General features: G+C 46.8%; 1 protein-coding gene across 3 annotated transcripts in view; it reads left to right on the top strand.

The window, feature by feature from the left end:
- Positions 1-982: 982 nt before the first annotated feature.
- Znf831 (zinc finger protein 831) overlaps positions 983-22,201 on the top strand; it is a 107,184-nt gene continuing 85,965 nt past the window's right edge. For 2 of the 3 annotated variants that reach the window (XM_028769553.1, XM_028769552.1), the window contains exon 1: positions 16,435-16,560. The gene's annotated coding sequence lies outside the window, so the exon portion shown is untranslated. Of the gene's footprint in view, positions 1,076-16,434; positions 16,561-22,201 lie in introns of those variants that run through there. The other variant, XM_028769554.1, reaches the window with a different exon arrangement.

Below are 22,201 nucleotides of genomic sequence, written 5' to 3'. Positions count from 1 at the left end.
AAGGGGAGAGTCCTGAACTGGTGAACCCTGAGCTGCCTCGTTTGCCCTAGACCTCTCATCTAAACTCTCACACGTCCTGGAAATATTCAAACAGAGTAAAACAGGCTTCTTTACTGCAGGACTTTTCAGAGCCTTTGCCTGCTGAGAACTATGGTTATTATTCCTGGGCACAATGTTACATGACATTTTTCAAAGTAGTTTGTACATGGAATCCATTTCATTTTCAAGCAGTAGCTCCTCCCACTCTTCCCAGGATGTCCTTTGGAAAGAGGGTCACCCAGCAAAGACAGTGTTTCCTCATCTAGCTTCATGCTGTCTTGTTCTAAGGTAGTTTTGAAATAAAAAATAGACCTCACACCTTCCAATACGGAAATCCAAGACCCCTCTCAGTTGGATGGCTGCCAAGTGTCTGGATTTTGAGAGCGACCTTGGAGGAGAGGGTGTTGCTTGATGAACGGACCTGAAGGCTTGGTGAACATCTTGCACACTGGCTCCTGTCTATACATGGTGGTGGTCATAGGGATGGAATTGCTGGAGGATACGGGGTTGGGAGAGATCTGAGGGGCCAGCAATCACCTTGGCCTTCCTCCAGGGAAACCCTCAAGCAGAGGAGAAGGAGAAAGATCGGGGAAAGAAGGAACACAGAAGTTTCCATTCGTGCCCAATGGGTTGTTTTTTTTTTTTTTTTTATCTGTTTGCAAATGTTCAGTGTAATGGTTTGAAACCCAGCCGTGAGCTGCCGCCGCCCACACAAAGCTGCCGTGGTGCTGAGCTCCGGCAGGCAAGCCATCTCCCCTGTGTCGGCCATTACCCCGAACCCACACCAGGGCAGGCTGCTCAGTACCCCCCGGGGGTCCCTCTGCCACCCCCTACCGCCTCGGCACCCCTGACTCCCACCACCCTCTACACACACACCATCCTTCTTTTTTTAAATCTCCAGCACTCGAGTTTTCTCTAGAGGAGGCACAAAGAACAAAGATGGGACGAGCAGGCAGAAAGCTCCTGCCTCATCGGAGCCACCAGCTTTCAGGAGAATGCGGCAGCCCCCCCTTGCCTGTGGACTGACCACTGAAAGGTGAGAGGGGACTTTGTGATTTCTTTATGCACCTGGAGGTCTGGGGTGCAAGGCCAGGTGAAGGAAGGGCTCTGATGCTTATGCCTGGTCTCTCGTCTCCCAAGCATGATGGATGCCTCTTTCCAACACACGCAGTTGTTTCTGACACAACCCCCCACCCCACTCAGGGGCACACAAGAGCTCTGAAATCCAGGGGTTTCTGGTCCCCACCCCCACCCCCATCTTCCAGCACAGTCTCCAAACCCTGAGGTGTGGAGCAATGTATGAGCCTGCCTTCGCCTTGACCTGTTGATTTCTGACAAAGGCTGCTGGCCCTTCCTCCCTGGAGTGAGCAGTGACCCACACTTTGGGGGCCATATGGAATGGTCCACCATCCAAGGGGCTTTGGGAAATCTCTTTCCCTAGTGGCCCCAAGCCGGGTAATCAGAAGCAATCAGATCCAGCTGTCCAGCTAATCTGTATGAAATAGGCTTCCTTCCTTACAGAAATCAACAAAGTTTAAAATAGATGGGACTGTAATCGGAAATGAAGCTATAGAGTTGTATGTGATGTAACGGGCAGGGGTATCCGCATGGAAAACATGAAGTACAAATGACAGGATTTAGGGCCATGGGAGCCAGGAAAAGCGATGGTTTCCTTGCTTATTAAGCATGTTTATGGGTCGGAGGGTAGCTGAGTGGGACCATCACCTCCAGAAGTGAGACCTCCCAACGCAAAGAAGAGAAGAACAGCAAAGATGGGGAGAAAGAGGAGAGAGAGGGGTGAGGGAAAGGGGAGGGGGAAAGGGAGATAGGGAGAGAGGGAGAAGAAGAGAGGAACTGAGGGAGAAAGAGAGCATAATATGTCGCACATGTAGGGAAGAAGCTGAGAGCAGAGCTCTGGATTCTGTGCAGTCAGAGATGAGTCAGTTGGCAAAAGCTCTATTTTTAGTTTTCCAACTCTGTTCTTGCAGTCTGCCTGGCATTAATTAATGTCACAGGCATGTTCCATACAAGGTTCTGAGGGGCCTTGGCGTGCGTGCCATTCAGACTGGAGGTGTTGATCTTAAGCACGGATTCTCCACAAGGCCTTTCAGGCTGGTCTCCGACAAAAGCCTGTCCAGAATGCTCTGCCCCTGCCCTTGGCCTCTCCGGGTGTATCCGTTAATGTCTTGGCTCCAGCTCTTCGCAGTCTGGACATTGGCCAAGGGAGAACTACAATTGTTAATGTCTTGTTTTTCTTAAAGGAAAGGTTGTACAAGCTGAAATTAGTGTGTTGTTGGGGCCGGGGGTCGGGGGGATGTTGGGTCATGGCTTGGAATAAGAAAGAGAGGCCCTGGGGAGCATTTCTAATATTGCAGGAAGAGGGCTGCTGACTTTGACAAGGTCAGTTTTATCCACCTCCCCCTCAAAACCTGCTTCAATTTCAAGAGGTAAGCCTGTTCTATTGAAGAACTACAGCAGAGCAGGAGGCCCCTGGCGTGGAGCCATGTTTTCCTGAGAGAAGACAGAGGCAGTGGGTAGGTTGAGCATAGGCAGAAGTAAGAATGAATAGACAGAAGAAATTCAGGGTCTGAGGTAACTGCCTCAGTGTGTTAACATCATCACTAGACCAATGAGAACATGGGAATCCATCTACCATAGTCCTCTCTGAAGAGACAAACCACCCTTACATTCTCTTCAGTGATCTAGAGTGTTCTTCCACAACTGGGAGTAAGCCTGATTCATCCATGGCTGTGCCTTACATCAATGGAGGTCAGCACACAGGTTTCATCAGTGAATAAATGCCTTCTGGTTGGCCAATCCAAGGCCAGGCCGCAGATGAACTCTTCAGAGTGGCATAGAAGAAGTCCCGTTGTGTCCAGAGGCATGTGAGACTTCCCTCTGTAGAGTGAAAAAATTGGGAGCATAGCAAAATTCCAATGATCATGGCCAGTTTTATATTCCCAGGGCCCTGGGGAAGAATCTCCTTCCCTGAACTTCTGAAGACTCTGTGGATAATGGGCAAAACAGAGGTTGTGCGCCAGCAGGACACTGGCTCAGGTGTGATGTGGTCACCTCCATTCTCACCTGACATTCAGATGGTGGCATCAAGGACCGTGAGCTATGCCCCTGCAGATTCACAGGCCTGAGTGTGTTCTATCCCCTACACACTCCAAGTTCCCTGGCCACTTTCTCTCAGCCCTCCTCTGAAGCACCTTCAACCTAGAGAAGGGGGCCGGATGGATCCTGTAGGCAGGGAATACCATCCATGAGGGACAGATGCAGAGGACAGGTCTCCATTAGTTTTGAAAGTCCATGGTCCTTTTGAGGCTGGCCATACTTGAACTACAGGTACAGGTACATCTTGCCAAAGCCAAGAGGAAAGTGATTTTGAGGCCCCTGGCCTCTGTTGGAGGTCTGAACATTGCATGCCATTAGTAACCCGTGAGAGCCCCAGGGGTTTCCTCAGTGCCTCAGCTGCCATGGGTGCTTAAGGCTTAATCATTCACACTGAAGCAGACCTACCCCTGTCTCAGACTCGGCGGGAAATATAAGTTCCCAGAAGGCAGATCTCATTGAGGTGGTGGGGGCAAGGAAAAGTGCTGCCTGATGTTACCTCGTCTTTGCAACTTTACTGAAGGGTGAGAATCTGCCCAACACTACTTTATGGGCAAGAATGTGGAGTCCCGTGTTTTAATTTTTGGATTTTCATCTGTTACTACACTCCATGCTATATCTTCTGGTCTTACCATACAATTTCTCTTCTCCACAAATCTTGAAGGAAACTGTCACTCTTGGGTGAGGCACGCCCTTTCTAATAGCATCCGAGTTCCCCAGGGTGAAAAGCCTGGCCTGACAAAGCCCTTAGGTACAGAGCTGACACTCTGCCTAGTAACCACGCATGGCTCATACACACACTTGGTGGGTGCTCTCTCGTCTTTTCTGGCTCTGAGGAAGCCTAGGACGGTCTGGAACTTGCTATATAGTCAAGAATGACCTAAGACAGTCTGAGCTTCCTGCTTCTGCCTTCTGATGTTGGGATGACAGGTGTGCCACGCAGTCTGCAGATCACAAACCTAGGGCTTTGTGCATGCTAGACAAGTACTCTACAAATGAGCCACACTTAGACCCCTGGCTCCTTCAGTAGTGGTTCTGAGTAGCCAGTGGAGTTGGGGCTTGAACTCAGATGCTGAGCTCTGCCTCACCCTGCATGGTGCCTAGCTTAGATAAACACTGTAATCTAGTAAGTCTAGCATGTACTGAATTCGAATCAGGAAAACCAGACTGAAGGCTGATCAAGAGCTCTGTAGATAACCACAGGTTTGGACTCCTGTTCCTCCAGCCACTGAACTGAAACAGCCTGGCCCACATGCAGCCCCCTTCCACCACCACCCCTCCTGCCCCAAGCTGCAGCCCCTGCCACAACTTGCCTCTTCCTCTGTGACCTGCCACAGGGCTCACATCCTGTGAGGAGGCCCTAGAAACCAGCTCTGTTGATGAAAACACGCGTGCTCTTCACCACAGGAAGCATGGCCTCACGTTCACAGTGATAACCACCCAGTCTCTTCACAGAGAGTAGAGGAGAGCACAGTCTAGCTTTGTACCTAGATTAGGAAGCACATGTTCTCTCCCCTCCCCCTCAGCAATTTTCAACTTGCCTCGCATGAAGCCTTCTGCCCCCCTGCTTCCTATCCCAGAGTAGGAAGCAGGACATTTGGGAAATAGAGACCATGTCCCCCAGAGCTTTGTAAGAACGGTAAGAAAACAGGATATTAGTAATGACAGGAGCCCCCGGCCTCGGCCCCAGGTAAAGTGTTTAGATAAAAATCTAGGACAGCCAGCTAAATTTTGAATTTCAGTTAAACAGTGACCATTGTCTTGATACAAGAAGGCTCTATAGAAGCAGTTCTTTCTAAAACACTACTCAACTGTTCCCAGGAAATATACATTTAAGTAAGAATCCTGTAGTTTTGAGCTTGTGACAACTACTCACTGAGGCCTAGGGAACCTACTTCTTCACCCAGAGGCAATTCTTGGCCCCGTGGTGCAATTAAAGAGCTTTCTACATGTAAGCTATACTTCCCTTTGGATATTTTATGTGAGGAGTTTTTGTATAAATCTGTCTTGGTATGCTTTGTCCAGAGGAGAAACTGAGGCTGGGAGGGTGTGTGTAAATCGCTGGAGTGAGATGCTCTGATCTGCCAGCTCCCAGCCTGTCTCCTTGCATAGTACTCACTGGCAGTGGGTGGGTGAGCGGCGGCGCCAACTTCAGAGAGGCAGTAATAACAGGTTAGCTTGGGAAAGCTCTGTGCAGAGATGGGAAGGGTTGTGTCAACACATGCAAATTATATGCAAATACACTTGGCCCTCCTGGCAGGCTCACCTAGGTGGGAGATCAGTGAGCACAGTCTCCAGTTGCCCATGGCTTCTAGCAGGGGCAAGGGTAGCAGGCTGATAGCCGCCCGGCATTCCCAGCGCACGTGGGCTGGGGTGAATGCACACACATGTTCTCGTGTTCTCTCTGCGCGGATGCGGATGTGAGGGGGCTGGTGTGGAGGTGGATGCATGAGGCTTTGGGGCTTGGTGATGTATGCGTGACCTGCCACCTTGATCTATGTATTCCCAGCAAGCCACAGGGCTCCTGTCTCCTCGGATAACCTCCCCCAAAGTTCTGGTGTTGCTCTATGAAGAAAAGGAAACATCCTCTAGAGACTGTGTCTACTGAGATGGCCTAGGACCAGAGAGAGCCCTTGGAGGATAATCCTAATCCCAACAACACTACCATTAGCATTGATGCTGTACCTGGTCTTGAGGCTAATGCTGTGTACGTAATTATTCAGGCCTGGGGTTTGTGTTGCCCTAAGGAAATACAGTGGGCCTGGGGTAGGTAGAGCCACTTGACCACACTTAATGGCAAAGTAAGCAAAGACTCAAATCTAGAGTTGCTCTATGGTTTGGCCATGTATCTCACCATGGGGGAGCAGGAGAGTAAGACATGCTGCATCCTGGTATGGATTCCCTACAGTAAAAAAGGTTCCATGGGAGTTTATATTACTTGTGATGAAGGTTCTACAGTTTTAGAGTTGGTAGGGATGGCTTCCTATTCTAACTGACATTGTATGTTGGGAGATACTCTCCTGAACAGAAGGCTGGACTAGGGAGACACCCAGTAGAGGAGCCTTCCTGGCTTTCTCACCTGACAGTATGAGGAAAAGGTCTTCACCAAAGGTCAGCCGTAGTTTTCTGAAAGTAAGAAAATAGGCCATGAAGCCTGAACCCATAATTGTCCTTGCTGAACCCTTGCTGGCTGGCTTAGGGCAAGTGATTTCATGGCCATGGGCTTCTTGTCTTCATTTCTGAAATGATATATTTGGCAAAGTGCTTCTGTCCCATGTAGAGGTCTCACAGGTATCATTAGCTGGTCATACTTATTATTGTAGTGATAAAAAAGGAATCTCTCTCCTTTGAAGATCTTAGAGTCCTATGAACAAATCTAAGGCCACTGCAACACAAGACAGGCAAGGATTCACCCAAGAGGCTATCACAGATGTGATGTTGGTAGAGTTTGGGATATGGAAAGATGTCTAGCTGTAAAAGGATCCTTAGGACCGTGAGGAGGCAGCTCTTGGGTTCCACCATGTGTGTGTGTGGGGGGGGGGGTAGGGTTTGACTATGTGAATTAAGGAAAATACGGTAGTTCCAGGTAGAAGGGGCAATATACAAGAACTGTGAGGGAGAGTGTGTAAGAGGAGAAACCACTGTTTGACTGGAAGGTCCACTTATCCATTCACCTATCCACTTACCCATATATCCATTCAGTTATCCATCCACCTATCTACTCACCCATTCATCTACCCATCCCATCATCCACTCATCCAACCATCCATCATTTACAAACCCATCTATCATCCATCCATCCATCCATCCATCCATCCATCCATCCACCTTTCCACTCATGTATCTACCCATCCATTCACCCACTAACACATCCACTTCCAGTCATGAGTGTGGAATAGGTAAGAGAATGATGCTGCCCCATGGGAACTAGGTAACAACATATTTAATAATCACCACCATGATGAGGACATGGGGACCTGAGATGGCTGAAGCAGCAGCTAGAGCAGGAGGTTCTCAACCTGTGGGTCGTGACCTCTTGGAGGGTAGTCATCCATCAGATATCCTACATGTCAGATATTTACACTACAATTCATATCGATAGCAGTCGATAGATATCGAAAGTTACAGTTTTTAAGTAGCAGTGAGGTAGTTTTGTGCTTAGCGGTTATTACAACATGAGGGACTGTGTTAGAGGGTCAGTGTTAGCCAAGGTTGAGAACTGCTGACTCAGGACTTTTTCTAAAGATATGAAAGGTCAGCAACAGACGGTGAGGAATTGGAAGAGCATTCCAGGCCATGAGTGTGGCTCCCTGGGAACCCTGACACAGGCAGGAGTTCAAGAGTCTAGGATGGGGGGGGGACAAGAGGAAGAAGCAGACATAGGACCTTATGGACCAGGGGACATCATTATATCCCAGAGCAAAAGGGCTGTTGATTTTTCCCGGGATAGAGACGTAATGTGTTTGAATGAGGTTTCTCTTTGCCTCTAAGGGGAGAGGCAGGTGCCCTGAACACTTTGACCAAAACCTTGATTGGCTCCCAGCACTGTTCTCAGCCTGGTGTCCTCAGACTCAACAGACATCATCTTGGACCAACTCTGTTTCTAAGCTCTATGTCCCACTCAGCTCCGCGCCACCTTTGCTTCAGAGAACACAAGTATTGGCTCTGACCGTCTGGCTCTGAATTCCTTCTATTTGAGCCAGATCTCAAGGAACTTCACCTAAAGGGAACAAGAAGTCGACAAGACACGAAACATGCTCAAGACTTACTGCCTGACTTTCAGAAAGGTCAGAGGTGGATTTTAGAGTCTGGCCCTCCCTGCGGGGCTGGGTGTATTCTCATGGGGTGGATCCCTGAGGAGTGAGAGGTTTGGCAAAAGCTGTGGATTGCTTCATGGAGAGTGAACACTAAGGCATGTAAGGTGAAATACTTACTTTTGCTATACTGGCTGACTTGTCTAGGTCACCCACAGCCAAGATCTCTGGTCATAAGGCTGAAGGAGTGAGCTTGCTTCTCTTCTGGGTCATCAGCATGTCTTAGAAAGTGCCAGACAATGATGGTGGATCTCCAGGAGGCCAAGGACAGGGCCAGAGGAGACTTTGGTCACTATAGCCTTGGAGAACAATTTGTGTGTGTGTGTGTGTGTGTGTGTGTGTGTGTGTGTGTGTGTGTGTTAGTGAATTCTTTCTTAGATAAAGCTGTGGGGGCATACTTAATTTTCAATACAGCATTGGCTTCCCTGGGCAAGCACTCACCACGTGCCCACTTGGAATCGCGTGACACAAGTTCAGTGTTTGTCCACATTGTTAAGGAATGCATGATTTGACAAGAGAGGCTTGACCTACGGTTTCAAGGGTTCAGAATGTGCCCAGGGCTATGAGACCCTAGAGGCAGATGCGACTCCCCATGTCTCTCAGCCGCGTCAGGCCTTATAGATGGTACATCTGGGACCTGGATCTGTTTTTCTCACTTCAGGGAGAGGAAACAGATGCATCCAGAAACTGGAACGTCTCCAAAGATACCCAATATACATTTCCACACACCCTGGTGAACTCTATAGAATACACACGTAGCCCTACGGGAAATGGAACTCAGGCAATCAACCCCTGAGCTGTTCTCTGGACAGCAGACTAAGAGCTACAAACAAAGAGACTCCATGACTCTAGTTCTTTGTACTTTGAGCATTGTGAAGAAGCAGGTCCACCTCAACCCTCCAGAAAATCTACTGTCTGCTCATCCCATGGAAACTCCACATCCCTGTTCCTCCTTCTGTCCTGACCCGGGCATTGGTCTCAACGATTCCCCCAAGTTCATACCAAGCCCTGTACTAGTTGGCAGACCATTTCTCCTTTCACCCTGGGGATTCTGTGTCACTTGTTCCCTACACGGCCTCTGGCTTCTCCCAGCACTCTCTGACTGGCCTCTTTTTGGCCTTTGTGCCTTGCAAGCAAGAGGCCATCTCAAGGTCTCTGTGTTTTCTGTCTTCTCTGCCTTTGTCCCCAGATGTCTGTGGCTGGGCTCCCTATCTTCTAGGTTCACTTGTGAGGGTCTCACTGTGCCGATGGCTTCTTTCAGCTCCATTTCTCACTCCCATACATTCACTACCACTGGGATTTATTTAATTTAACGCACTTTCTTATTTACGGACATCTCTGCCAGACTGTCAGTCTCCTGTAAACAAGACTGACATATCTTTTTCTCCACAGGTCATCTGGCTGCAAGGAAGCCTAGGGCTAAGTTTGGGTCTCCACCTGTATTTGTTGAGCATTTGTATGATGGTTGAATGGGACTTGCCTGGTACCTGGGAGAGCATGTGTAGTCTTCCCTTGTGGCTTTTTTGGTTAGAGGCTGTTTGTTTAGTTTTTTGGTCATCTGTCGCTCTCTTCAATTATCCTGATTATGATGCTCCACACAAAAGATGAAGAGTGGAACAAAGACAAAAGAGTTCTTGGCAGAGGGAAGGAGTGGAACAAATTGGAAAAAGTCAGAGCCTCGTTTAGTCAGAGGGAAGTGGGCCATACTGGGTATACAATACACTGAATTTTCTTTTTTAATCTTCGAACACCTGCGTGTGTCTCTGTCTGCTTGTGTGCTCAGAACACACTGGTCTGAACAGGAGCAATGGAATGGTGTGGGCCATAGTTGAGGGTCTGGTGAGAGGTGAGGCTACTTCCATTTGTTCATTATCCAGTCATGTTTCTTCTCTGCTCTGTGACCTAAGATAAGAAGGTGATAAATTGGTTTGAGAGCAGATGCTAAATCTGACTGGAAAATGATAGGAAGTTTCAGAAGGGAATTGTGGTGTGCTACAGCCCCACATCTGCCTGAAGTGTTGAAGGAAGGAGGGTGCTGGACTGGACTTGACCTTGCTTGATTGGATGAACCCCAAAATACTGTTGGTGCTCGATTCTCGACTCCTCTCAAGTTCTTAGAATAAGGGTTGAGTGGAAACCTTGAGAGGAGGAGGCATTCTCTATATCCAGGGCTTGACTTGGAGGATATGGAGAAGGACCTTTGTGGGTAGTGAGAGGTGATTGTCATTTGAGTGACTCAGGGATGAATTTCACGATTTCTCTGAATTCTCAGCACTGAAAAGTGAGTACTGAGAAAAATGTTATACACTGGACAATTTGGGGCATAGGGTAGAACATTCTACACTTATGGTGTCTTCACACCATTAAGGTGATTAGAACATCTACCATCTTCTAAAGTTTCCTCTGGCACTTTCTATCAATGTGAGATCGGTACTAAGGAAATTTACCTTAGCCTCGCCCCCTAAGAATGTTTCCATGGAGACTACAGGGTTGTTAGCTGAATTGGCCATCTTGTGTAGATCTCTGGAATGTGTTTGAAATGGTTAACATTGATATCAAATCCAAGTATCTCAAATCACCTACAGGACTACCATCTGGGCATACCGACTGTGAGTTATTATCTCGATGGGGTTTATTGAGTGGGAAGACCAGTGAGTGTGGACAACAGCATTCCATGGTCCTGGGGCTTGGCTGAAACAAAAAGGAGAAAGCAAGCTGAGTACATGTGTGCATTGTTCTCTGCTGTGTGGCTTTGAGTCCGGTGTAACGGATCAGCTGTTTCAAGCCGCTGCCAGTGGGACTTTCCATCATGATGGACCATACTGTAGGCCAAAATAATTAAGTTGCTTTTTCCAGGGTATTTTGCCATAGAAACAGGACAAGTAGCTAACTAATAGAGCATCCATCCCTTTGGCCATTTCCCCCAACCTCCCTGCTCATCACTATTCAACTCTACTTGGATGAGTCTCTTGCATTGCCCATGCAACAGGATGCAGGACTTCCTGGTCTGTATGCCTGGCTTGTTTCCCTTAGTGTGGTGCCATCAGGGTCTGTACTGCTGTGAAGGCCAGAGCCCTTGGTGAGCCCCACACTTAGGAAAGAGACAGGCTGAGGTCACACTGTAGAGAAGACACGGGCTGAGGTCATATTGACTCTTCCCTTCTTGGGGACATGAACTTTAGCTTGAGAACTGAACCTAGTAGCTTTTTACCTGAGTTCTGCTTCTTTCCAAAAAATGGGTTTGAAGGGATTCAGAGTAAGAACACAGACAGTTGAAAGTGATCTACAAGAAGAGTTCAAGAGACCACAAATCAAAGTCCCAAGAACGATCAAGGCCTCCCAGACCAGCCCTTGGATTCAAGGAGTGTTGTCAGTTGGTTTCACAAGGACAAAAGTCATCTTGGCTTACAGAAATGGCTGGCTGATGCTAACACACAAATCTGTGTTTTGATCTGTTTATTGAAATGTTTAAACACACTGCTTTTATAAATATATCCAACAGGCACTGATTAGGTAGCTCCCCTACCCCACCATGGCTGGTGTGGCAGGGTCTTATCCAGCCATATTGTTCTTCATCTGGACTGATGAACCTGACTCATAAAAAGAAAAAGAAAACAACTCCATACTTAGGAAACTTTGGGAACATAAGGAGAGGGAACACGCTTTTTGTCTGTTTTTTTGACTTTGCTGAAATTTCACGATTTTTTTCCCCCCTTCTTTCTGGCTTCAAAAAATTTAATCTACCAAACAGTAGGTGATGCCAACAAAATCACTTCCAGAGCTGAAAAAAACAATTTTATTTTATTTTTTTACACTCTGTGATTAGAGGTAGGAGAGCCAAGAGTTCCGGAGCCACATCACAGGTTCCTGAACAGAGACACAATCTTAGGGAAGTAAACACTCTGCTCTCCCCCTGGGTTTTCAGCTGTCACTCATCCACTTTCATTACAGGTGGCACCGTGTGCGCACAGCCCACAGAGATTAGTTTGGGCAATCACCTGCAGACGAGCATTGGTGGACCATCCCTGGGAGGTGGCCATTGGACCTTTCTCCCAGAGAGAGTCGGTCACTGCTTTCTTGATGGAGTTAGCTCTGCCAATGTGAGGGGAATTATTCCAAAATGAGTCCTGTGGGTATTTATTTCCCAAACAGCCTTGGCTGCCCAGGGTACATGGGGGTGTAGCTGTCTGTTTTTGGGTCAGAAGGACCCTACTTTTGAGATTCTGCCTATTCTGGGTTCATGGAGACTCTTGTAGTGGTGTGGAATGTCTATCTCTCTTCTGTCTGGCATAACTCTGTCTACAGAGGTTTGGGGCTAGAGAAAACAACCCCTGTGCCACCCACTTAGTCATTCAATGTATGGAGAATCACAGATGTGTAGGCCTGCCTGACCTGACATCTCCCAATATTGTTCTGCAAAGCCCTGTGGATATTTGGTAAAATTTTCTTTTTTGTTTTCGTAATTTTTTCTTGTAACTTTAGGAGAGACTTCTACTAATGACAATAATAGTTATTATTATCATTAATAAACACATTGGTAAATATAGAAATTATTATTGTCTTTGAATAGATTCTTTATTTGGAATTATTTTAGATTTACAGAAAGCTTGCAAACTTATCACCGGTGTCCTTATTCTCTTTGATATGGTGACCTTCATGTGACATCGGCAATGACCGAAATGCACAGGTTTAAGTCCAGCCTCCTCATGTGTGCTACCAGGCTTGCTGGATGATGCCACCCTCTGGTTCTTGCTCCAAGCTGGGGTTGGTGGTATCTTTTACTACACAACTCTTTTAAAAAGGTGTAATGCTTAGGGCTGGGGAGAAATGCCTCATTGGATAAAGTGATTGACATCTGAGTGCAAAGGACTGAGTTTAGATCAGCAGCACTCATGCAAAATGGCAGGCAAGGTCTCCCTATAATCCCAGGGAGACAGACAGATTCCTGGAACTTGTTGGTCAGTTAGCTTAGATGCCTCAGTGATCTCCAGGTTCAGTGAGAGACTCTGTCTCAAAAAACAAGATGAGGAGCTACTGAAGAAGATACACAATGTCAACTTTTGTCATCTACATATGCAAATGTGTTACTATCTGCATATGCAAATGTGTGTATTCCTACCCAAAGGAACACACACATGCACACACACACCACGATAATTATGGAGTACTCTTATATATATTATAAAAATACAGTATTTTAAAGTACAGCTTGGCAGATAGGAAATGATAAAAGCAAGTCAGCATGACTGCAGGTGGCGCGCATACAAATGATACGCCACAGAGCACACGTGAGCACTGTGGGCAATGGGACACTTATTTCTGTCACAGACCCGCAGGGAGGCTGATTTGCTTCAGTGTCAGTCTGAGTTCTAGGAGCTGTGTCCTTGCTGGGGTGGAATGGGGCTAGCAGCACAGCATCCCTTCAGTGGGACACTAGGACTTGGACCCTGGCCGAGGGAGCTATGGAAGGAAAGGATGGAAAGGAGAAATCTCATGAGGAGTAATGTTTCCATTTCTACTGTTCAGCTGACCCTTGACCCCCGTTATCACAGGTAATAAAAAACTGCCTGGATTCGTCACGCTTTGAATAAAAACATCATTTAAGTGGCCAGAGGACATGAAGACAGATAATTGCATGCAGTGCAGGTCCAATTACACTTCTCCATATGCCCTTTCCTGTGTACCAGGAGAACAACAGCCCTCAGCAGGTTCTCACACATCTGTAGAGTGCTCCTCCATAAAGAGAGGCCAAAGGCACAGCCTGGTTTCTCACACACAGCAACAGTGATTAGCACCTGCCTTTGACACTGGAAGAAACCCTACAGAAGCTGTCAGGGTGACCAGGCCTCCAAAGCCTCCAGCTCCACAGGAAAAAATAAAACCCTGTTCTATGTGTTTGCAAGGCAGGGAGTTGTTAGCCCCACAGCAACTCCTAACATGGGTGTGGCAGCTCATGCCTTTGTTTCCTGACCACGTTTTTTGGAGCTTTTGAGTCGTCCCACTCTATGGAGTTTCCACCTGGCATTTACGTTTTAAATGTCTCTAAGTCATTTCAGGAAAAGGAGATCCTTGATCCAGCATCCTTCAGTGGATGTCGGCTGAGAGTTAACTTTGTTCTTGGAAAGGGGTGCTGTCCAGAGACCCCAGAGCTAAGTGTGCAGCCATTTGTGTGTGATGGATGTTCAAATCTATGATGGCACATGTGGTTGACAAACTAGAGAAGGGCTGGAGACGTAGTCACCCAGTCATCTACTCAGTGTCCGTAAGAGAATGAATGTCTGTTTCTCACAACAAGATGTGGAATGTTGACTCTTCTTAAATTGTGTCTTGCGGTATAAGCGTCTGTATTGAAACAAGCGAGAGTATTCCTCGACTCCATTCATTTGTTCAACACACACTTTGAAGGTCCTTCAAAGAATGGGAGAGGCAGTCAGTAGGAGGGGGAGCGACTGGGCCTGGCTCCTAAATGGAGTCTTAAGGTCGGCACGGATTTGACTTACGGAGACACGAGAAGCCTTGCACATTGCTCTTGCTCTGTTTGTGAGTCTTTCTTGAAGCCCATAATCAGCATGTGTCCATGTGGGATCTGTGAAGCCTTGCAATTGAACCCGACCTCCACTGGCAGGGGAGCTTGTCGCTGTTCCTGACATAGCTGCCTACAGGGATAAAGATGCCAATGCCACTGTGTAAGAACAGCCTGGCCCTCGAGTGCTCTTTTCAGCTGTGAATCTTGAACTGGGGTTTCTGGTGTCCTCTCATAGTTTGTGGCTAGTTCATTGGGCTTCATTAAACAGTTCTTCCTTTAAAGACAGTCCGTACAAATTGCAATGTTCCCAGAGAGCCTTGATCTTAGTATAGAGCCATTTACCTTTCTTGTTTGTTTCCTCGTGTGTGTGTGTGTGTGTGTGTGTGTGTGTGTGTGTGTGTGTAAGGCCTTAGGAAGTGAGCTAACTCTGACAGTTTATTTTTGTTTTCCTTCAATGACTATGCCCTCGAAGCTTCTTTGGTGCCTGTTGCATGCTGCGGACAGGCTCGCTCGTAGTGCTCAGAAGAATGACTTAATGTTCTGACAGAGCTCACAGCCTGGAAACTCACCCTTTAACTTTTATTGCTTTGTATATTAGGATTTTTTTTACATAAAGTCTCATGTGTTTCTAGTTGACTTCAAACTCTCTATGTAGCTGAGGATGGTCTTACTCCTGCCTCCTGAGTGCAGGGACTACAGATACACAGTACTACATACACGGACTCTGAACACATGTGCACCATGCATACTTGATCGATCTCTCTCTCTCTTTCTCTCTCTCTCTCCCTCCCTCCCTCCCTCCCTCCCTCCCTCCCTCCCTCCCTCTCTCCCTCCCTCTCTCTCTCTCTCTCTCTCTCTCTCTCTCTCTCTCTCTCTCTCTCTCTCTCTCTCTGTCATTATAGCAAGAAGTACCAAGAAGTCAAAGGGAATGCTGGTATAAAAGCCAGGAGCTGGGCTGCAGAGGAGACTATTAAATGCTACTGTGAGACACACTGCATCAGGCCATTTGCATGGACCAGGGACACTGTATCTGGCCCTGCAGCTTATCCTTCCTATCCCACCTTCACATTCCCGAGGCCTCGTGCCTGTGGTGGCTTGCATGGCTCATGCAAGAAGCCATGGGAACTTGTTCAGTCTGATTCTTCTAAAGTCCAGAGGAAACAAGCCCTTCCCCTGATGTAACTGAAAACAAGACCGAGGCTTGCAACCACCTGGAAATCACTGATGTCAAAACGGAGCAAAGTAATGACTCTGCTGAGTTTCAAAGTCACAATCAGCTGGAGAGTCCCTAGCCAGGGCTTCTGGCCTGCTGTGTCTCAGGACTTTTTCTTATTGCTAGTCAGATGGCATCGCCAGAGAAACCCTGATATTGGGAGGCCAGTGAAGTACGTATCCCTTCATTACTGCCCTCAGTCCTGCCAGGGTCAGAGAACAGTGGAGACTGGGATAGAAAAAGAAGCTCCTCTTGAGGGAGAATATTTTGGTGTGATATTCTAAGATAGACATCATACCTCCACAGACCTGTGGATGTATCTCTCAGAACTGGCCTAGACTACCTGGCTTTCGAGCCTAGCTTCACTGGCTGTGGACCTACAGACATAACAAATTCACATTTTAACTGAAAATGGTACCCCGGTGAAAAGAGATGTTCCCTGCTCCCCTGACATGGCCATCTACAATGGAAATACTCACGCTATGCCTTCCAGATGCTCATGTCAGCCTATGTCCAGGAGAACCAATGCCCTCGCTCTCACACAGCCTCCTCTCTAGAGCAGAACGTTGCATGCAGACTTTCTGGGCCTCTTGGGTTTCCAGATCAACAGTCATGGTCTCCGAAGGCTTTTTCAGTTTTTGCTTCTCCTGGCTTCCTGTTTTCTGAGTGTTGCTACCGTCGCATTGAGTAATGCGTAGAATTTAATTTACTTCCCTTTTCTGGGCCAGACCGAGCTTCATCTCCACTGCAGTGTCCTCCAGGTTTCTCAAGATGCTTTGTTTTGTTTTCTTCAGTGAAACACGGAGTTGACCCAAATGCCAGCCTCGGGGACACCGTCTTGTCTCTTTCCTGAGGTGTGTGGGGCATGTGTGGGGCATCTCTCTGTGCTGAGAGTCCACTTTCGGGCAGACACTGATAGAGAATGATAAGTTAACTTTCTGGCAGAGTAGGAGAGAGAGTCGGGGGGAGGGAGAAGGGGAGAGGGAGAGAGAATGAGAGAGGAGAGAGAGCAAAAGAAAGAGAATGAGAGGGAGAGGGAGAGAAAAGGAGAGAGAATTAGAAAGGGAAGGGAGGGAGGAAGGGAAGAAGGGAGGGAGGGAGGGAGGGAGAAGAGAGAGAGAGAGAGAGAGAGAGAGGGGGAGAGGGAGAGGGAGAGAGAGAGAGAGAGAGAGAGAGAGAGAGAGAGAGAGAGAGAGAGAGAGAAGCCCTTCTAGGCTCCTCTCACCTCCCTGGACCTGTGGCTCTGTCTCTCAGGACTAGTGTGGGCTACTGGGCTTTAGAACAGAGCTTTACAGTCTGAGAACCTACTACCCTTCATAAAGGTATGTGAATCTTGCAGGACTCAACATAAAGAGTCTTCTAGACTTTTTTTTTTTTTAAGCAAGTGAATCTTTTGCCTCTAGTGTGTTTATCTCTGTGGCTGTACCTGTCAAAAATGTTTACTGCAGCTCATAATGGTTGTCAGAGACCAAGCCTACAGTCTGTGTTCTCCTCAACAGAGAAAGACAAATAAGGGGACTGGAGAGATGTCTCAGTAGTTAAGAGCACTTGTTGCTCCTGAAGAAGACCTATTTTGGGTTCCCAGGACCCATAGGGAAGGGAACAACCATCCTTAACTCCAGTTCCAAGTGGCCCAATGTCCTCTGCTATCCTCCTTGAACAACAGGCACACACACACATGGTACACACACACGGTACACACACATACAGTTAAATACTCATATACACAAAATAAAATGACCCACATTTCTGAAGATTAATAAGGAAATACATTGCTTTGCTTTATAAACCAATCTTCACCAAAAGTACCCTAATTAAGTCAGAGGTGTGAATTGATTAGAAACATATATCAGCCCAAGAGTTTTGAAAATAGACCCCTCCACACACACCCCATATCTCCATTTCTATCCCTAAGCATCCATTTATCTGGTAGTAAAAACATTTGCAGCCATTCAGGTCAGGATCAGTCACCCAGAAAAATTATTTTCCAGTGGGAAAGTTAGAGGAATCTCAGGTAAGTCTGGGAGGCAGGGCTGAGGGTAACGCACCTCTTCTCTCCTTAGAGAAAGTACAGAGTTTAAGGCTGAGATGCTATCTGCTGACCCAGCAAGGGACGGGACACACCTGAGAGGTGTCCTGAGCTCAGCAGACAAAGGGAATGTCTGGGCTGGTGGCCCCTAGCAAACCCTTCCCATCATCCCACTGAAAGCGAGTGTTTGGGATCACAGGCATGTGTAAATCACGTGGGCATTGAGTTTTGGGGTCACAGGTGTTTGTAAATCACGTGGGCATTGAGTTTTGGGGGCATCTGCAAGGAGACTCCAAGGCCGGGATGTGAATCGTGGCTTTCTATGATGGCTGCTGAGCAGCCAGGGGACAGATGGCTACAAAAGAGGAGCTCCCTGCTTGCAGAGTTACCCAAAAGGACAGAGAGACTGAGAGACTGCTGCACAGCTGCCTGGGGAAGTGAGCTCACGGTGAGGGTCAGGGGTCACCAGCCAGAGACACCCTTTCCCTGGCAGAGGCCACAAACATTGTCTACACAGAGCCAGGCCTGGAAAAGGAAGGTGGGAAGGGCTTGGCTTGATGTGGGACAAGCCAGGGGGGAGCAAGCCTGGGCTACCAGTCACAGCTGCTGTCTCACCTAACACTTTGAACAAAGGCCAGAGAGTCTATTGTGAGACATGGCAAAACCCTCAGAGAGAAGGAGTCTCCGGGTTTGTAGATAGCCAAAATGCAAGAATACAGCTTGTCTCTGGGATCCTAGGCCTGCATCACTCCAGTGCATAGACATCACAGGATGGTCTCAGGGTACAAGAAACGTACATTTCTCACCGAGTCTACAGTGCAGTTTAGGCAACAGCTGGCTACACTTGTCAGGGCCTTGGGAGTCTCCTTCAAGTCAGCTGAAGTCTGTGATGGTTCCCAGGTCATATCCATGCTGAAGCATTTCCAAGGGTGGCAGTGCTATGAATTTCATTTCAATAGAATTATAAAAACTGAAAGCAGGACATAATATACGCCAGTCATTCTGACATGGCAGCTTGAGGCAGGAGCATCACTGGAGTTTCAGGCCAGCATTATGGAAAATGACCCATCAGGGTTCATTAGTGGAACTTGTGGCTTGGGGCACAGAGTCAATACTCTGTGGATATTGCGCTGAACAGAGCAGTCCTTTTGATCTGTTTATTCATTTGTTTTTATTTTAATCATTTAGCCTTTTATGGAAACAATGGTAGATCTGTAAGAATCAAACAGACTTCCTGGTTGTGTTTCATCTGCTTTCTGCAACTGGCAATGGTACAGGACTCTCCTACCAGTGTCAAGGACCTGCTAGTGGCCAGCTAATTCCAGCCTACGGTCCCATGCCCTGCCTTCCTCCAAAGTGTGGGTAACCATGGCTCCGTTCTCTTGCCTTAGAGTTTGTCACATCAGGAATGTTTTATCCTAGGATGGTGGGAGAGCCCAGCAGGTAAAGGCACTTGCTGCCAGGTTTGATAACCTGAGTTTGATACTTAGAACCCTCATGGCAGAAGGAGGCTTCCCTCTGGCTTCCACATTTGTGATGTTGTATTCTCCCACCTACAAACCACACACCCGCACACCTGCACATATGCACACAAGCTAAAGAGAACAAACAAATAAATGAATGGATTTAACTCCAATTCTACTTCATAAAGTTTTAAGAAGAATATTTTATATATTAGAAATCATATCATGTGTAGCTCTTGGGGTCTGGCTTTGCTCGCTCAGCCTAAGTCTCTAGAGATCCATTCAATTTCTTATTTTCTTTTCTTATTTTTTTATTTCTATCTTTAAAGTTTTGGTGTATGTGTTCCTGTGTGTGCAGGCACGTGTGAGTGTGTTGGGAGGAGTATCATGCACATACATTTGTGTGTGCATGTGTGTGGAGGCCAGAGGTTAAGCTGTTGTCCTTTAGGTATCAGCAGCCTTACATTCTGAGATGGAGTTTCTCACTAGTTTAGAACTTGCTAAGTAGATAAGGCTTGTTGGCCAGTGAGCCCCATCAGTTCTCTTGGTTCTGCCTGTCTGGTGATGGGCTTGCAAGTGTGTATCACCACGTCCATCCTTCTTCAGGTGGGTTCTGGGATTGAACTCGGGTCCTCACACTGCATGGTAGGTACCTAGCCCACGGAGATCTCCCCCAGCCTCTCTAGTTTGTGTCTTTTTATTGCTGAGTAAGATTCTATGGTACAGATACTTACAGTTGGCTTAAACTTGCACCCGTTGAAGCTCAACAGGCCGCTGCTGGTTGGGGCTATGAGGTGTGAAGCTGGTGTGAACGTGGACAGCGCAGACGTGCATGAGAGCATGCTTTCATCTCTTTGGGAAGTACCAGAGCTGTACGGGTAGCCTGCTGCATGCTCGTAACAGCCACGTGATCTTCTAGAACACTCACAGAGTTGTGTGCCATGGGCAGGTCCTTGTCGGCCCATCGCTTAGACGTTCTGCTCATTTTCTACCCGTGTTATCGTTGGATTTCTCCACTGTTAAGTTTCTATGGCTCTTTATAAATTCTAGATATGAGTCCTTTGGCAGCCATGTTGACTGCAAATGCCCTCCCCTCCCATTTATGGCTGTGGTTTTCGCCTCATTCTATAAACAGGTGCTTTTCACAGAGCAAAGAATTCTCATTTTAGTGGGGTCTAACCTAGCAAAGGTCTAACCTTGTCTCATGGTCCCTGCCATTGACACTGCTCCTTAGATCCCCTGTCTTCCCCTTGTTCTTTTCCCCAGCACATCATGGTCTCACCGTTTGTAGTCGGGCTTGCTTTGTGTTTTGAGCTCCTGTTTGTGTAGCTAAGGGTAACCCCAGTTTAGGATCCCCCTTTTAGCTTTTATGCCCCAGGACCCCCAAAAGAGTTGATTCCTCAGAGCCATGTGTGACGATGCTAGGCTTTCTCCAGTGAACTGTCTTGAACATTTGTCAAAAATCAACTGAGGACACCTTTAATCCTGCACCGAGGAGAAAGAACAGGTGTGTCTCTGATTTTGAAGCCAGCCTGGTAAACACACCAAGACCTTGTCTCAGTTGGGTGCTTTTGTGCAGTTCTGCTTCTACTGTTTGCCATGGTGAGATGTCATTGACCCGCATGTCTAGCCTCCAGATAGCACGGCCTTGGTTACCATGGCTCTATAATGAGGTTTTAAACCTTGTGAATCGGGTTTTTCCTCTTTTATTGTCCTCTTTTATTTTTGATCTTAAGAAATTCTTGCTGGGATTTTAATAATACATGATCCACATTTCTATATCAATTAGGGAGATAATTAACATTTTTTCTAGGTTGAATCTTCTAACCCAGGGATTCAATAAGTCTTTTTATTATTTATATTTTGTTTGAGTAATTTTGTCAGTGTAAGATGCAATCTTGTGAGCCCTTGGAATGCTGGGTTATTGTTTCACATAGCAGTTTTGAGTACACATGACATTGTAATTTGAATCATGATGGAATCACAAGTAGCGTGGAAATACAATTGATTTTTGTGTGTTGATCTTGTAACTACAGAACTTATTATATAAAACTCTCAATCCATGTGTCTTTCACTGCCTGGATTTTACATGACTTTTTTTCCATTTTACAGCTCTGTTGGGTCAGAGCAATGGACAGCTTTCCTTCCCTCAGTTTTCCCTCTTACTGGCTAATATTCACTTTGTAGTGCTGAGACCAGTACTTGTCACACCGAGTAGACAGTATTTTCTCCATGATGGCTGCTGGGTTGCCTAAAGCCGCTTCTGAGGTGACTGACGTAGCCATGTGCTTCCCTTCTCTACTCTGCTAATATGGCAGAGCACACACATGGTCATGGTGTGTGATTCTTCTTATATATTAGTTTGTATTTAATTAATGATGCTTTGCAGAGGGGTTGGGTCTAGATTGGTGAGGGGTGCTGGTCTCTGCTTGACCTTTCTGTAGTGTGAGGATGATATCTGGGTCCATGGCACATTCTCTCCTTTCCTGTATCTGTCTAGAGCTAGTATTAATTTCTCTGTAAAGTTAATTCTCTATACCAGCACCTGGAGACTTCTTATTTGTGAGTTTTTAAAATCACAAATTCAATTTGATAATAGTTAGAACACTGTTCACGTTATCGATTTCAGATGGAGCGGCTCACGGCAGTTTATGCCTTTTGGAGAACTGGTCTATTTCATACACATTATTGAGTGTGTGGGGCGGAGTGACTCCCTTGTGAGTCTTTTGAAGTGTGTGGGGTCTGTAGTGATAGCCCCTGGTTCATTTCTGATATTGATAGCTTGTGTCTTGTCTGATTCTTCCTTTGTCTGTCTTTGAAGAGATTCTAAATCAATTTTATTAAACTTGTCTAAGAACAAGCTTTCTGTTTCATTGATTTTTTTCTCTGTTATTTTTGTTTCAATTTTATTGATTTCTTCCCCAACCTTTATGATTTTCTTCCTCCAGCTTGCTTAGGATGATTCTCTCTCTCTCTCTCTCTCTCTCTCTCTCTCTCTCTCTC

This window comes from Grammomys surdaster, unplaced genomic scaffold (assembly GCF_004785775.1).
Source record: "Grammomys surdaster isolate TR1022 unplaced genomic scaffold, NIH_TR_1.0 193, whole genome shotgun sequence".
NCBI classification, from domain to species: domain Eukaryota; kingdom Metazoa; phylum Chordata; class Mammalia; order Rodentia; family Muridae; genus Grammomys; species Grammomys surdaster.
This window is presented reverse-complemented; position numbering and strand designations above follow the sequence as displayed.